The sequence below is a fragment of the Phyllostomus hastatus genome, unplaced genomic scaffold (assembly GCF_019186645.2).
Source record: "Phyllostomus hastatus isolate PE091 unplaced genomic scaffold, TTU_PhHast_1.1 phas_contig_283, whole genome shotgun sequence".
NCBI classification, from domain to species: Eukaryota; Metazoa; Chordata; class Mammalia; order Chiroptera; family Phyllostomidae; genus Phyllostomus; species Phyllostomus hastatus.
The window spans coordinates 6,285,509-6,299,687 of NW_025333833.1; positions in this window are offsets into that span (position 1 = coordinate 6,285,509).

A 14,179-nucleotide genomic window follows, 5' to 3' on the forward strand; every position below is an offset into this window, starting at 1 on the left:
ATGGCGATGCTCGGAGCCCATCCATCTTCGACAGGCACAAAGTCTTCCTGCTTCAAGGAGTTCCTCTCCCCCAGCATTTCTGGGCTCTCCCTCCCACAATGTTTGTGCATCCCGAATGTTCCCTTGTCTCCTGGAGTCGCCCGCGGGAGAGTGCGTGTGGGGCCAGCAGTTTCTCGCAGCTGGAATCAGACAGAGCCTTTGCCAGCAGCTCTGGCGTCTCTGTCCTCGGCTGGCCGTGGATGTCGGCCAGCCAGGGAGGTTCCAATACGTCCAGATGGCCTCCCGCACCCTTCTCTCTCTGGGTCAGCTGGGAAACGCCTTTCTCCTCTGGCCAGCTCCTTCAGAGGCGTCGTGTGCAGCAGCGCTGTTGGCTCTCCGTGACTCGGTCTGTCCTGGCCCCGTAGCCCACTTTCCCGGAATGGACCGCGTCCGGGAGGGCTCTGGTCGGGAGACACCAGGCTCCCCATCCCACTTCTCTGGAACCTTTGCTTCTCCGTGTCCCAGGCTCATTCCACTGATGCGTTCACTCCTGATGTTGTTCTGCTGTCGGGCAGCTATTTTAGAGTCCTTGGACATCTCCTGGCAGGCCAGAAGTCCCCTGAGTGTGCTCGGGAAATCCCAAGAACTTACTGGGGAAGGTGTTGTTGTCCAGCCTCACCATACGGACCTCGCCAGCTGTGTCTCCGAGTTAGGGGGAGTGTAGGACAGACTCCAGGGTTGTGGAAAACAATAGAGTTTTTTCTAAAAGTTCTACTTGGGGTAGGAGATGGTGAAGTGGACACACAAAAAAACACAGGAAGGCGGGTTTGGAACTTTCAAACCTGAGTCATTGCTGGCAGTGGCAGCTCCCTAGGTTGGGGTGAAGTTGGCTCATTAAATAGCGCGCTCTTAGAGCTTGTGCAGAGTCCCAGCTATTAGTGGATTAGCTTCTGAAACTTGGAATTTGTGCTGGATGGAGGAGATGGACTGTGTTGTGTGTGGGGGGCGGGAACAGGAGAACAAAGTAGAACTGAATACAAAGAGAGCCGGGGGCAGACAGAAGTCTCTGGGGAAAGAGGGTGTTTGTCAATTTTGTGTCTTCCTGGCCAGCTCTGCTGCCCCCTTTATCTTCGAGACGTTCTGCATCTGGGCACAAAGCAGACTCCTCTCGCTGTAGAAGCTAGACACCATTCAGCTCTCCTGACATTTAGGTCACAGTCGTATGACCAGTGACTCACAGTCAGGTTCACCCGGAGTGGACTTGCACTTGGAAGCTAAGAATCCGAAAGAGCTGGGCTACAGATGCCCTCTTGGGGAGGCTGATGGTGCCCGTGGTAGCTCAGTCCGGCTTCCGGAGTCCATGGAGGTGGAGGGCCGGCTCCCAGAGTCCACGGAGGTCACGGTTCAGCAGCAGGGGCAGCGTCCAGTGACAGCACTGTCTGTGTAACAGGTAGTTGCAACTGTGTCCAGTAGAAGCAACAGTCATATCTTCATAGAATCAGTTCCGTGATCGAGTTTTGGATGTTTTTCTTGGCTGGGTGACATTTAAACCAGATCCGGATGCTCCTGGAGCCTCCATGAACAGCCCGCTACCCTTTCAGAACCGCTTCCTGCCTCTGTCACCCTGCTTGCAGCTAAGAAGCTTGCCACAGAAACAAGCGAGTGGGCAACATCATCAAACCACTTCGATTACAGAGTGCTTGAAAAGAGGAGAACAGACACTCATAGTCTTGTCACTTTAACACAAAAACAGTGACCCCTGTGATGTCCCCAGCACTTCCCCAGGGCATTCCCGTGGACAGACCAAGTCCCTGTCATCAGGTGACTTTGGAAAGTCGAGCAAGGTCCTGTATTATTATGCAGTTTTCTTTATTTCAATACTTCCCACAATCTTTGCTGGGTCAGTTCACTTGAGGAGACTCCAGAAAGGGACAAATACATTGCGTGCGGGTACTTAGTCTCTGCTCACGTGGATTCCGGGAGAAGCAGGTTGTCGGAACAAAATTAGGGCCAAGACCTCCCAGTCCTGACATAAATTTAATTTATTTGGGCATTTTTCAACTCACTAAAGAGCATATCCAGCTTTCTACCCCTTCCCCAGGCTGAAGGGTTGAGACCGTACATGGCGATCTGACACAGACTGTAAAAGAAAGAAAGAAAACCCGATTTCCCTCAAAGAAAGAGACTCAAGGCCAGCAGAAAGGTTTTCCATGCAGACTGAGTGTCTCTGGCATCCCCAGTACACCCAGCGTGGGAAGAGCAGAGACGGAAGGAGACTTAACTCAGAAGAAAGAAAAATATTGGCTCATTCACAGGGCATTGGTGTTAAAGGAAAGGAAAAAAAACCCATTTTCACTTTATTATTATGTTTTCACCTGCTGAGTTGGCCCCAGGAAATACGACACTTGCCTACAGCCTGCGTCCCAGCGGTGCCCATAACTCTAACGGTTAGAGCGTTGTGTTGGGAAAAGCATCGCCATGAATCTCCATTCGAATTTATATTCAGTGGGGACAGGTTGTTTCCCTGCCGTGTCCTCAGAATGTAGAGTAGTTGCACCATAAATATTTGTAGAGTTAATAAAATCTGTCTCCTTGGAGAAGAGTTTTGCTTGGCTGCACTGACAGAGGGGTGAACCTTGAGTTCCCAGCAGCCACGACTTCCCATTGGTGTATATCTGCGCAGAAAGACAACAGCCATCCTATTCCTCTAGGTTTCCTTTGAGAAAGCGTTAAGCCACAGGCCTCTGTGTTGCCCTGTTCAGCAGGAATTCAGCCTGAATTATCTCCTTGTTGCAAACACGCACATGGTCGAAACACACGTGGCTCCATTTGCTGTGATATAATGTCTGGGCACCTGAGCCACTTTCTGCTAATAACAGTAAAGATGCAAGTTAATGTACATTTTGCAAAATCTTCTTCAAAGCATTGAAGAATGGGTACAATATAGCAGCAAGGATGTCCCAGTCCAACGTCTAAGGGGGAAAGCAGGAGACAAGAGAAGCAAGCGCAGTTTTTACCCTGCGGGCTGTTGCTAAATCTGATGAACCCGAGCTTCAGTTTTTATAGATTTTTAGGACAAAGTATGCGTGTGCGTGTGTGTGTGTGTGAGAGGGAGAGAGAGGGAGAGAGAGAGAGGGACAGGGAGAGAGCAGAGTCCAGTGCCCATTCCAAATTCTGGAACCACAGTGGGTCACAGATCGGGTGTAAACACGGTCCGAACTCCACCCAGCTGCACCCTTCCCTTCCACATGCAGCACATTTCAGGGCAAGTTGCCCCAGTACTGGACCAAACAGAGTTAATAAAAAAACCCAAACCCAAACCCAAACCCAAGACCAAGAAACCCAAAACAACTCTTCCTTCTCATCAAACTCTGCAGCTGACCTTTGTGGGCACATGTGAAAGTCCCTTTCCTGTGACCTGGGTGGCCCAAAGAGCTTCAAGTCCCCTGTCTTTGACCTGCAGCCATGCAGCAACAACAGACTGATGGACGAGGTTGTAAGTACGGTAAAGTCAAATCTCAGACCCCAAAGGTGCCCGGCAGTAAATCTAATAAAAGATGTGTAAAACCTTTCCGAAGAAAATTAGAATCCTTTATTGAGAGACATTGCAGGACATGCAGTAAATTGAGAGATATTTTGTGTTCACCGACTCAAGCCTTCAAGATTGTGAAGAGGCCCATTCTTCGAAATTATTAGGCAATGCCATGCCAATAAAAATATCAATTTTGGGGGAGGGTAGAACTTGACTAGCTGATTTAAAATTTATTTGGACAGGCAAAGAATCAAGAGGAGCCAAACGCTCTCCAGGGAGCTGAAGAAAAAAGTAAGAGGTCTTACCCTGCAGATATGGAGTTAAAGCCCTCCCTAGTTACTGAGGCGGTGTGGTGCTGGGGCTGGGGACGGCAGGAAGACCCACATTAGAAGGCTGGCTTTGCAGGTCCGTGAGTAAGGACAGACCTTTAAATAGACACTGCTGGGAAGGTTTATAATTCACATGGAAAAAATAGAGATGTGTCCCCGTCTCACATCATAGATTGCGTTGAGCCATCTAGAACCGTCGTGTTGCAGGTCGGAAACGGCCAAAGGTAGGCGTTCCGTCTCATTCTACCTGGCAAAAAATTCCAGGTAGGTTAGACACCTAAATGTGAAAAATAAAAGCACAGATACAGGAGAACATTTTCAAGCCTGAGGATCAGAAAACAAGACCAAGAAACACTACCCATCAAGGAAAGATCGGTAAATCGGATTACATCGAAACCGGAACTGCTGTCGAAGACTCGGTAGAGAGGGTGGAGACACGCAGCGGAGTATTTTAGATGCCCCAAACGGATCAAGGCTTCCTACCCGGGACATGTAAAAATAACTCCTAAAATCAGTAAGAAAGTGACACGCAGACTAGTAGAAAAACCCTTCGAGGAGTTACACAGATTTTCGCAAGTTTGATACAGTTTATTATACAAAATTGAAAAATGACATATTTTTAATATCACCACTGATCTCACCAGAAAAGTCCTCGAGCACCGAGGAAGCTGTCAAGCTTAGCGGGGCGGACACAAGTGTTTCAAAATTCTAATTTTCTTTGGAGAGTCAGATTTATATCTCCAGACACACACACTGTCGACTGCTTTCTGCAGAACGATAGGCTTGCTTGGCTTACTTTCGAGAAAGTGCTTGCTAGACACCCGCGTCTGAAACAACCATCGCTTCTCTGTCGCTTGGTCTTTCAAGTGAAAACGGCGTCCGCCCTCGGACAGAAGCGGGGACTTCAGCCGGAGACTCAGCCCAGCCCTCTTTTCCTCTGGCGACCACTGGACTCGCGTGGGTTGTCAACGTGCTCGGAGCGTCCCTCCCATGCAGTCACGCAGGATCAAAAAGACCCGCATGCTCTCATGGTCAAGATAAAATAAAATGAATAATTTTTACTTTTTCATCAAGTGAAATTGGCATTCGGCTTGATCTGTGCTAAGCATCTGCAGTTTTACCACCGTCTTTGCAAATGTCCACGTGATGAAAAAACTACATATTGTCTTTGTGGTCGTATAAAATGGTTTGGATTTAGTGGATCTGCTGGAAGTCCCATGGACCCCTGAGCGTCTGTGGGCCACAGTGTGACGGCCGCTGCCCTGGATGGGAGATTTCGCCAATGTCAACAGCAAGGCAGTCGTAGAAACATCTAGAAGTCAGGTGTTCATCATCTTTCTTTTTCGCCATAGGGTCTCTCAGGACCACCTGTCTGAGCTGGTAATCAAGGACGTCTTCATGGGGGTAGAGGATAACGCTCTTTTGACTCCCATGTGAGTACACACAGGACGTGAATTTGGGGATGGATGTGGTGAGGTCAAAGATGAAAAGAGAGGGTTTCAACTTTTCTTAATTTTTTGTTCAGAAATGGAAGTTAACAGTAGGCTATTTTTTAGACTGGGCTAAAAATTGCCTGGGATCTAAATGTTCTGAACCCACTTACCATATTTTGTAGGGCAAGTTTCTTCTAGCATCAAGTAACAAAAGTCCCCAGCCATCTTAAGCAAAAAAAGGAGGTGATTTCATAAACCCAGGTCAGGCCGGCTTCAGGAACCTGACGCATCAGAACCGGTTCCTTTCAGAGTCTCGGTCCAGCCCGCGTGGCGTCCACTTCATTCCGAGCCTGACTTTTTCCACGGAGAGAAAAATGGACGCACAGTCCAGGAGCTTTGTCCATACACTATGGACTTCAGTAGCAGTGAGGGTTTCATTCCTTGAGCCACCAAAAAAAAAAATGTTGGCTCGAATCTTTTGGGACAGAATTGGGACTGGTGTTCACCCCAAACCAATTTGAACGGTGGGTCAGAACAGGACTGCGCCCATTTGCCAGGCCTGAACCAGTGTGCCCGGCCCCTCAGAGCACTGATTTTCTGGGGGGATCACTTCTCCCCTGGGGGGCATTTTGGTTGTCATAACTGTGTGTGTGCATGTGTGTGTGTGGGTGAGTACTTGCACACGCACAACCGGTGTCTGATGGACAGAGGACGGTGCTAGCTCAGGTCTTCAGAGCGGCTTGATCTCGGAAGAGAAATGAATGGTCCTAGAAACCCAGCGAGGAGGTGTGGGCGGACCCCAATGGTAGGTAGGGTCACTTTGGGAGTTGCTTTGGGGGCCCTTGATCCAAACTACGTGGTGAGAGAGAGCACAATGGGAGCAGCACGCCTTTGGCAGCAAGGCGTGAACCCCAGATTTCCTTCCCTTGTGTCAGCTCTCTGGCTGCGTCCCTGTGCTTGAGAGACGGACCCGGGCCTGCCCCATCCCACCAAGAGGAGCAAACGTGAGGGCTGTTGCTGCTGTCCCACTGGGGTGCGGACCCTCCCTGATCCCAGGGCACCTGCACCACCAACCTCATGATGCTCTATGGTACTACGACGACGGCACTTTCTAAGCACAGAACCAGGCCACAGGGCCCAGCAGGCATGGCTGGGATGGCAGGAAAGAAAAACGGATGCTGCAGCTTCTCTGGAAAAGCTGGAAGCAAACACGGCGCCCCTCCCTGCACCCCCTCCCTGTGAACCGGAAGAGCCCGTTTGGGAGGGTGAGCTGGGAGGGTGAGCAGGCTGGTGGGCGTGCAGGAGGCGTGTGCTTCTCTGCCGCATCCTGGGGCCGCCAGGGATTTCTTTCCTGAACAACTCTCTCTTCTCCCTGCTGCTTCGTCATTTTCTTGTGACGCAGTTCACGTTTTCCTCAGCTGGGGTCTGCTCCCTAACAGCACGGAGCAATCAGGCGTGCGACCCTGGGCGACCTCAGGTGTGCGACCCTGTCCACATTCTCCTGGCAGCGTGAACAGTCAGTCACACTGGCTTCCTTGCTCGGTGGACCGGGATCGGGCCAGAGCCCAGGCAGAATTTGGGGACAAAGCCTTCCTTCCTCCTGTCTTTGGTGCCTAACTTACCCTCACTTCTGTTTTTCTTAAGAACCCTCCAGGACAGATGAGACTGGGAGGTACTGGGGGGATCTTAAACAATCAATACCATTTAGTGTTGTGCACCAGGGGGGCGCCAGAGCCAACGGCCTAACCTACAAGTGACCCTTGATTTAAAACGTGACGCATTCCTGGAGAGCCGTGGGGCCCTGACTCACGGTGAGTCAAACTCTCGCTTTGTGTAAGCAGCATCTTATGGATTCCAGTCCCTACCCTGGAATCTAATCTCATGCCCACAGCGATTCCAGCAAAATGAAACTGAAAACACAGATAGCTCTTCAAACATTTATAAACTACATAAAGAGAAATTCAATAGAAAAGCTATAACAATGCTCCACTTGGGGGGCCCCTTTTGTCTTTTGGACCGAAAGGGACTGGAGGATGCTTCTTAAAGTGTTGCTTTAATGAAGTCTCAACTGAAGTCGTCTTCTCCTGAAGATAAATCTCACAACGGCGACTCTTCGTGGAGGCTGATTTTGCTGGCCGAGGGCAGATCGCATTTGTCAGTGTCTGGATGCTTGGGGGTGGGTGGTGGCCCCTCTGGGGTTCGGTGGCTAGAGGCCAGGGATGCTGCTAAGTATTCTACAACACACAGGACAGTTTCCCGTGACTAAGAATTACCTGACAGAAGTGACCGTTGTGCTGGTGTATTACAACCCTGCCCTAGAGCAAGTGCGGACATTTGAAACTGAGTTAAAATTCAGGTTATTTATTAATTTTTTTTTGGAAAAATAGAAGGAGAGCTTTGAAGGCTAGGTTTACACGAATGTCTCTCAAAGACTTTAAATGGTCCGTGATGGGGTGGGCAGAGGGGGGGCAGGTAGCTCCCAGCTGCAGGCTGACCTCCTCCCTGCAGTGACCCTGGCATGACACTAAGTCAACCGAGGCGCGTGTCACAGAGACCCAGGGTGTCGTTGGGGACAATTATTGCAGCGTAGCTTTGGCTGTAAATACAAGCTTTGGTGATTACGCCGTGTGTTTTATTTATGGAAGAAAAGTCATGAACAGCGAGTGCGCCCCACAAATCGCGCCAGGTAGGGCCCGCACGCAGATGTAATTTACATGTCGCCTCCTAGCTCCCTCTGTTTTTCTGGGATCTTTCCATTTCCCGCACAGCGAGCGTATTGAATCTTCATAATTGCGACTGCGTTTCTTGTAATTTATGCTCATTTCTCAGAAACCTCTACCGGGCTTATTGCTGGTCGCGAAGAGCGGACGCAGTGCTTTTCCACGAGCTGTGAAGGAGTGCTCAGCGGTGGTCCCGGCCACAGCCGTCCTTACTGACGATCTTACAGGGCGACGCCACCTGCAAGCACCAGGGCACTTGCTTTCTGACGCCCTCGTCCCCCCACCTCCCCCCAGGGAAGACTCTACAGCACTTAGTCCTTTGAGAAGGTTCTATTCGCTTTTGAGACTCAAGAAGCTCCTTAATTGCCACTTTCTGTAACATGTGAAGTGTTGGGAATGTGTCTGAGCTGAAGCAAATTGTCAATATTGAAATGACAGCCTTCGTCTTAATTAACTGAACTCTTTTTCCGCCCGTCTCTCTCCGGTTCCTCGTGAACGCACACCGTGAACTGGGAGACTGCTCTCTGTTTTGTCTGAAAACCTTGGGTGCGGGGGGTTTCATGCCCACGCACGTGGGATGTCGAGACTGGGGAGTGGGGAGTTCGGTCCCAGCGGGCGAAAAGGGGAAGAGGCAACAATGAGAGATGAAGTCTGTTCACGGGGGGGGACCAGGCCGTCCGTCTCGGGGTGTTAGAGACGCCATTGGGCCAGTCCTAGTAGGGGCTCGTGGGATGCCTGCCGTGATGCGGGAGAAGGAGCCAGAGGCGCCCCCGTGTGTGGACTGGCGGGCCTGGGCGTGCTCTTTCTATCCTTCCCTGAAAGCCCGGGCCATGGGGCGGGGTGTATTGCCTGTACCCCCCCAGGAGGAGAGACGCAGGCTCCGGGGGCCCTTATTCCATGGTGACGTCCTACAGCCGGCTGGCAGAGAGGTCGCTGCTGAGGCAGGCGTCCCCAGGGACACCCGGCATGACGGGAGCGAAAACACTCCTGTGTGTAGGTCGGGTTCCTGGCAATTGCTCCGATTCCGCACGCTGCTAACATTTCTCTCGCTTAATAATCCACTTTTAATTTCACCCGTGGCAGTTCTTGGCTCCCACGACACGGCGCTAATTAAGTCTGTGTTCCGACGGTTGTGGTGGCACCTGGGGGGCTCCCGCAGTGGGCGAATTATCCTCGTTTAAGGGAGACGCTAATGTCAGCATCGAGCCACCTCAGGAATAAACACTAATTACTGAGATTCCTTGAAGTTCCCCTTTCTCCTCTACGTTTCCTTCTCCCAGGGAACATGCAGGGTGGGGTTCGGGGTGACGGGCTTTATGTGCGTAGGACGATGGTCGTGCCTCCAGTCACACAGTCCCGAGTGACTTACTTAGAACAGGACCAGGAAATGCGGCTCTTTTAATAAGGCCGCCTCTGTCTGCTAGTCTGGAGATCTGTGTTTTAGGGAGTGAGCCCCAGGGGCAGGGCTAAGACGGCACTGTGTCCTGGGTCTGGTAGGGCGAGGCCCACTGTGCCTGGGAGCTGGGATTCTGCGCCTGTGTCCAGGGCTGGGGAGAGGCCTGCTGCTGCCTGGAAAGGGCAGGGGGAATGACTCTTTTTGGAAAAAACATTATCACCAAGCGTGTGCTTCTGTGCCTTTAAAAACGACTCTCTCGGCCTCCCTTTTGTCAAGGGGACGTGGAGAAAGGTCTCGCGCTCCTGGCCCTGGGGGTTCACAATGTGCAGCGGGTCCCTGGCCGCGTGGAGGGAGCCCTGTGGTTCAAGTCCCGCACCGTCCGGGAGCCACGCAGACACGAATCCTCCACCTCTCCTGGCCCTGCCCCTGCCGGCTGTGCCGCCTTGTGCCCTCTGACCCCACTCACGCTGTTCCCCCCCGCACCCGGGCCGGCTGGGCCATTCTGCTTGTCAGAGGCACCGCCGTGACAGTGCTGTCTGCACCCGCACCTGTGAGCTCGTGGAGCTGACCTGCGACCAGGTGTCCCGCATGGCCCCCCACCCGGGGCTGGCACCTGGCTGGGTCTTACCTAACGTTACCTGGAGGCTACCGTTGGTCTTACAAAGTGCGCTGGGGCCATTTTCAAGGGAGAAAAGGGGCAGATGATTTGCCAGGGGACCAAGCCTGGGGGCGGGTGGGCGCGGGAACTGGAGACAGAGCCAGCGGATGGGAGGCAGCCTCAGCAGGCTGGGCCTGTCGAAGATTCTCCGCCAGGGCCCGTAGGTGGCACTAGCGCCTTGGAGATCTGGCCGCCACGGGCCCTCCAGGCCTGAGGGAGCTGGACAGCGAGTCAGTGTCCGTGGCCCATCAAGGCCTCAAAACCATCAGCAAGGACAGTGCAGGCGAGGCCGGGCCGTCCAGCAGAGGCTGCCGCCGGCAGGGACCTTTTCTCCCTTTCTTGTTCAAATCCTCCTCCGAGACGTGCTCGTGGGTGTGAGAGAGAGGGGAAGGGCGGGGGTGGGGCACGGAGGGAGACCTGGATGTGAAGAGGGACGTCACTCAGCCGCCTCCTGCGCACGCCCAGACCAGGCATGGAACCCGCGGCTGGGACCGAACCACCGCCTCTGGGTGCGTGGGGGCCACCCGAGCAGCCCAGCCAGGGGGGTGACCTCTTCTGGTGGCGAGAGTGAAGGGTGCGATGAGAAATTTGAGGTGGGTGGGAGACAGGAAAGAAAGAGAGGAAGAGGAAGAGAGAGGGAGGGGGGAGGGGGAGGGGGAGGAGGAGGCGTTTGAGAGGGTGGGGTGACGGAAGAGCATCAGGGAAGTCAAGGGGGAACCTCAGATGGAAGAGCAGAGCATAGCAGGACCTTAGGAAGGAGAGCAGCCCCCCCAGGAGGGGGACACAGAGAAGACATTTATTTCGGCGGAAGCGGCGGGTGAATGCGCGGAGCAGGTCTGAGCAGAGGAGGCGGCAGGTCAGCCGTGGAGAAAGGCCTTCCCCTCCCCAGCGCCCCCCACAGGACGCACAGATGACGTTAGTCTTCAGGATCTTTTATTAACGTATAGAAAATGTGTTTAAAAAAGGAACTATACAGAGGCTAAAAGCAACCCGGACTAGAAATACTAGTTAACAATGGTTAACGAGCGGAGATCCCGGTCTTTGAGCTACCGCGCCGTGAGCGGCCGGGGGACGACGTTGGCCTGCCCGCGGCTGCCCTGGACGCTTTCGTTCTGTCCAGCCCATTAGCAAGGATGCCGCCTGAGGAGGGTGGGCTCCGGTTTCTCCTCGTTTTCCCTTCGTCCTCCAGTCTTTACGTAAAGGCTTTTCCAAGCACATGGTAGCTACAAAGTCAGTACATTGGTCTTGTTATTTTTACCTGAAAAGGCTGTTAAATGTTAAAATGGCAAACGCAAATTCGGAAGGATCGGAGGACTTGGTGTGGGTGAGTTCTCAGAACCACCGCAAGGCGGGTTTCAGCTGGCCCGGCCCCGGGACGCCTCCCTCGCAGTCACGGCGACTCCCTTAGGTGCCTGGCCTGCCCGTGGGCCCGGAGTGTACTTGAGGTTGGACAAATGGGGGTGGGGGGAGGTGTGAATGACGGGGTGGGAGTCCAGGCCTCAGAGGGGACGTGAGTGGGGGAGGGGTCGGCCGGGGAGCACCCCCTTGGTTGACGTGACTGCCCTGACCACGGGGTCTGCCGCTTCCAGCACAGGGTGTCGCTGCGGCCCCCGCAGCCCTGTGTGGGCGACGGCCGAGACGTGCAGAGCGCTCTCTCGGGGAGAGCTATCTGTCCTGTGTATGGGAATGTCATTCATTTCAGAGAAAGGGGTGCGCTCCCAGGGTTTGGGCCTGGCAGCTGGCAACACACGTTACCAAGAAGAGATTTCCTCCCCAAAGGGGCAGAGAGAGCCCACTGTCCTGCGAGCTCCTGGGCCCGCTGGGCCGGTGGGGACAGGAGGGCAGAGGGAAGAAGACACCAACCAGGGCACGAGTGAACGTCGCCTGCCTTCCTCTGGCCTCGTTCCTCAAACATTTCCACTGCTGTGTTCCTGCCGGGGCCACGGGGAAAGCCGTCCTTGCGCCCCCGGGAGTCTCGGGGGAGGGAGCCCGCATTAGTCTGGAACATGCCGGCTTCAGCCTAAAAAGTCTTGGGATTTCTGCATTTGATACCACCCGCCATCAGTCTGAATACATTGGTGATGTAACCTTTTTCCTCCCTAGTTCAGGAGTAAAGTTGACACCCCAGGGACACTGCCCTGTTTGTTCTGTGGCTCCCCCTCCCTGTCCTGGCTGCATTGCCTGCCCTGGTTTGGGGAGAATCATTCTGGAATTTCCCACTTTGCTAATGTTGGGTGAGAAAGAGGCTGCAGGTTCCCAAAGTGGTGGGGTAGGGTAGGGTTGGGGGTGGGGGAATGACTGTGTTCTGGTCCTCACCTTCCCCTCCCAGCCTGCTGTGACCCTCCCCTCACCTCTAAAGCTAAAAAAAAAAAAAAAAGAAGGAAAGATCTGCTGTCAGGATGTTTCTTACTCCCGATGGCCAGGTTAAAGATCCCCTGGAATACGTGGTAAAACCAGTTCAAACGCCCTTTTCTCAGAAGACAGAGAGGAAGTGGCATTCAAAGACCCAGGGTAAGAACATTAGCAAATCCAAGCTGGTGGCCACTTGGCCACAGAAATACCAGGGGCCGCGGCTCCTGCAGTAGCAGAGTGAGGGCCCTAGAATCAGACAGAGCTCGTGTGATTACGGCTCCACCTGGTAGCTGTGCGACTCAGGGCATGCTCTCGAGCCTGTCTGTGCCTCCATTCTCTCACCTGTCACATGGTTAAACTCGAGTCAGGGTTCTGGTGGGGATTTAACAGAGTACTACTCTATGTCCAGCTCCTCACCCAGGATCTGGAAAACAGTAGGAGTGCCATAATGCCAAGTCTCTCGGCCTTCCTTTGGGGAGAGGAAAATTAAAAAGCCTGTGCCGGATCTGATCTCAGCTCTGTTACTGACCAGCTGTGTGAACCCGAGCAAGTTGCCTAACCTTTCTTGGCCTGGAGTACGAAATGTGGGGGTTGAGTCTCCCTTCCGTGGCTGGAGGTGTGTTCCCAACATCCACCTTTTGGGGGCAGTGTTGAGCACACTCGTGTCTGATGACAGCATGTTAAAAAGCACCCCAGGGTCTCCCTGGGGCTCCTAAACTGATGGGAAGAAAACAGTAGCTCTCATCCTTGCATTTGCCTCCTGACCGTGTCTCTGGACCCCAACCCTCCCTGTGGCTTCGGGGTTCCAGGCCTCCTGGAATGTCGCATGGCCTCCAAGAACCCATGGGACCAATAAGCCAATGCCAGCACCTGCGAGAGCTGATCGGGGAGACCGAAAGGGTTAAACGTTTCTGAACTGGGAATTCAGCGTCAGTCAGCCGGGCCTCACAGCTGGCGAGGACGAGCTGTTTTATTAAGTTAGCGGAGGGGGCAGAGTTCTTCTGGGGAACAAGGGCTGTGTTATTTGGATGTTCTGCAGCGGCCTGATTACGCCTGGGGAAGGAGGGAGGATTTCCGGTTTGGGGAACAGGCAGCACTGTCCAGAGATGGAGAGGCTGGCCAAGGACATTGGGACAATGAAGCGCTGCAGGTGCAATGAAGTCATGCTTCAGGCAAGGGGTGACCTTGAGAAAGGAATCCGAAATGCTCGGGGAGAAAAAGTGAGGCCCAGGCAGGATGCGCTGGGCAAGCCAGAAGAGTCCTCCTGCTTCTCCGTCTGTGGGCAGCGACGGGCCCTGGGGCCTCCGCTTCTTCTCGGGGGCCGTGGGCGACCTGCCAGGGGGCTGGTGAGCGGCTGGGAGCCAGAGAGCAGGGCGCTAATTCCGGCCCCTCATCTAGGGTCCCGCACGCCCGGCCTCTGCATTTTTACTGTGGGCCTGTCTGGAAAAGCCTTGCTTTTAGCCTCGAAGCATCCATTGGCTTGTTTTTTTTTTTTCTTTGTCGTCATGTGGTAGTTTATATTTTATTCTTCCTTCCTCCTGGCTGTTTCTCCTGAACAAATCCAGGGTGGGGCAACTGGGATGAGCGAGAGGCATTTGTTCAATGGTACCTGAATCTCCACAGCGCGCCCTCTTTGAGTGCACTGGGGATTTTGCCCTACTTGCTCTTAGAGGGCTGTGTTCATTCTGTGAGTTCTCATTTGGCCTGGTGGTGCCCTGGCTGCTGTTGAGGAAAACCTTACCACACTCATGTGGGGCTGGATTAAGGAAGAAACAGGTCT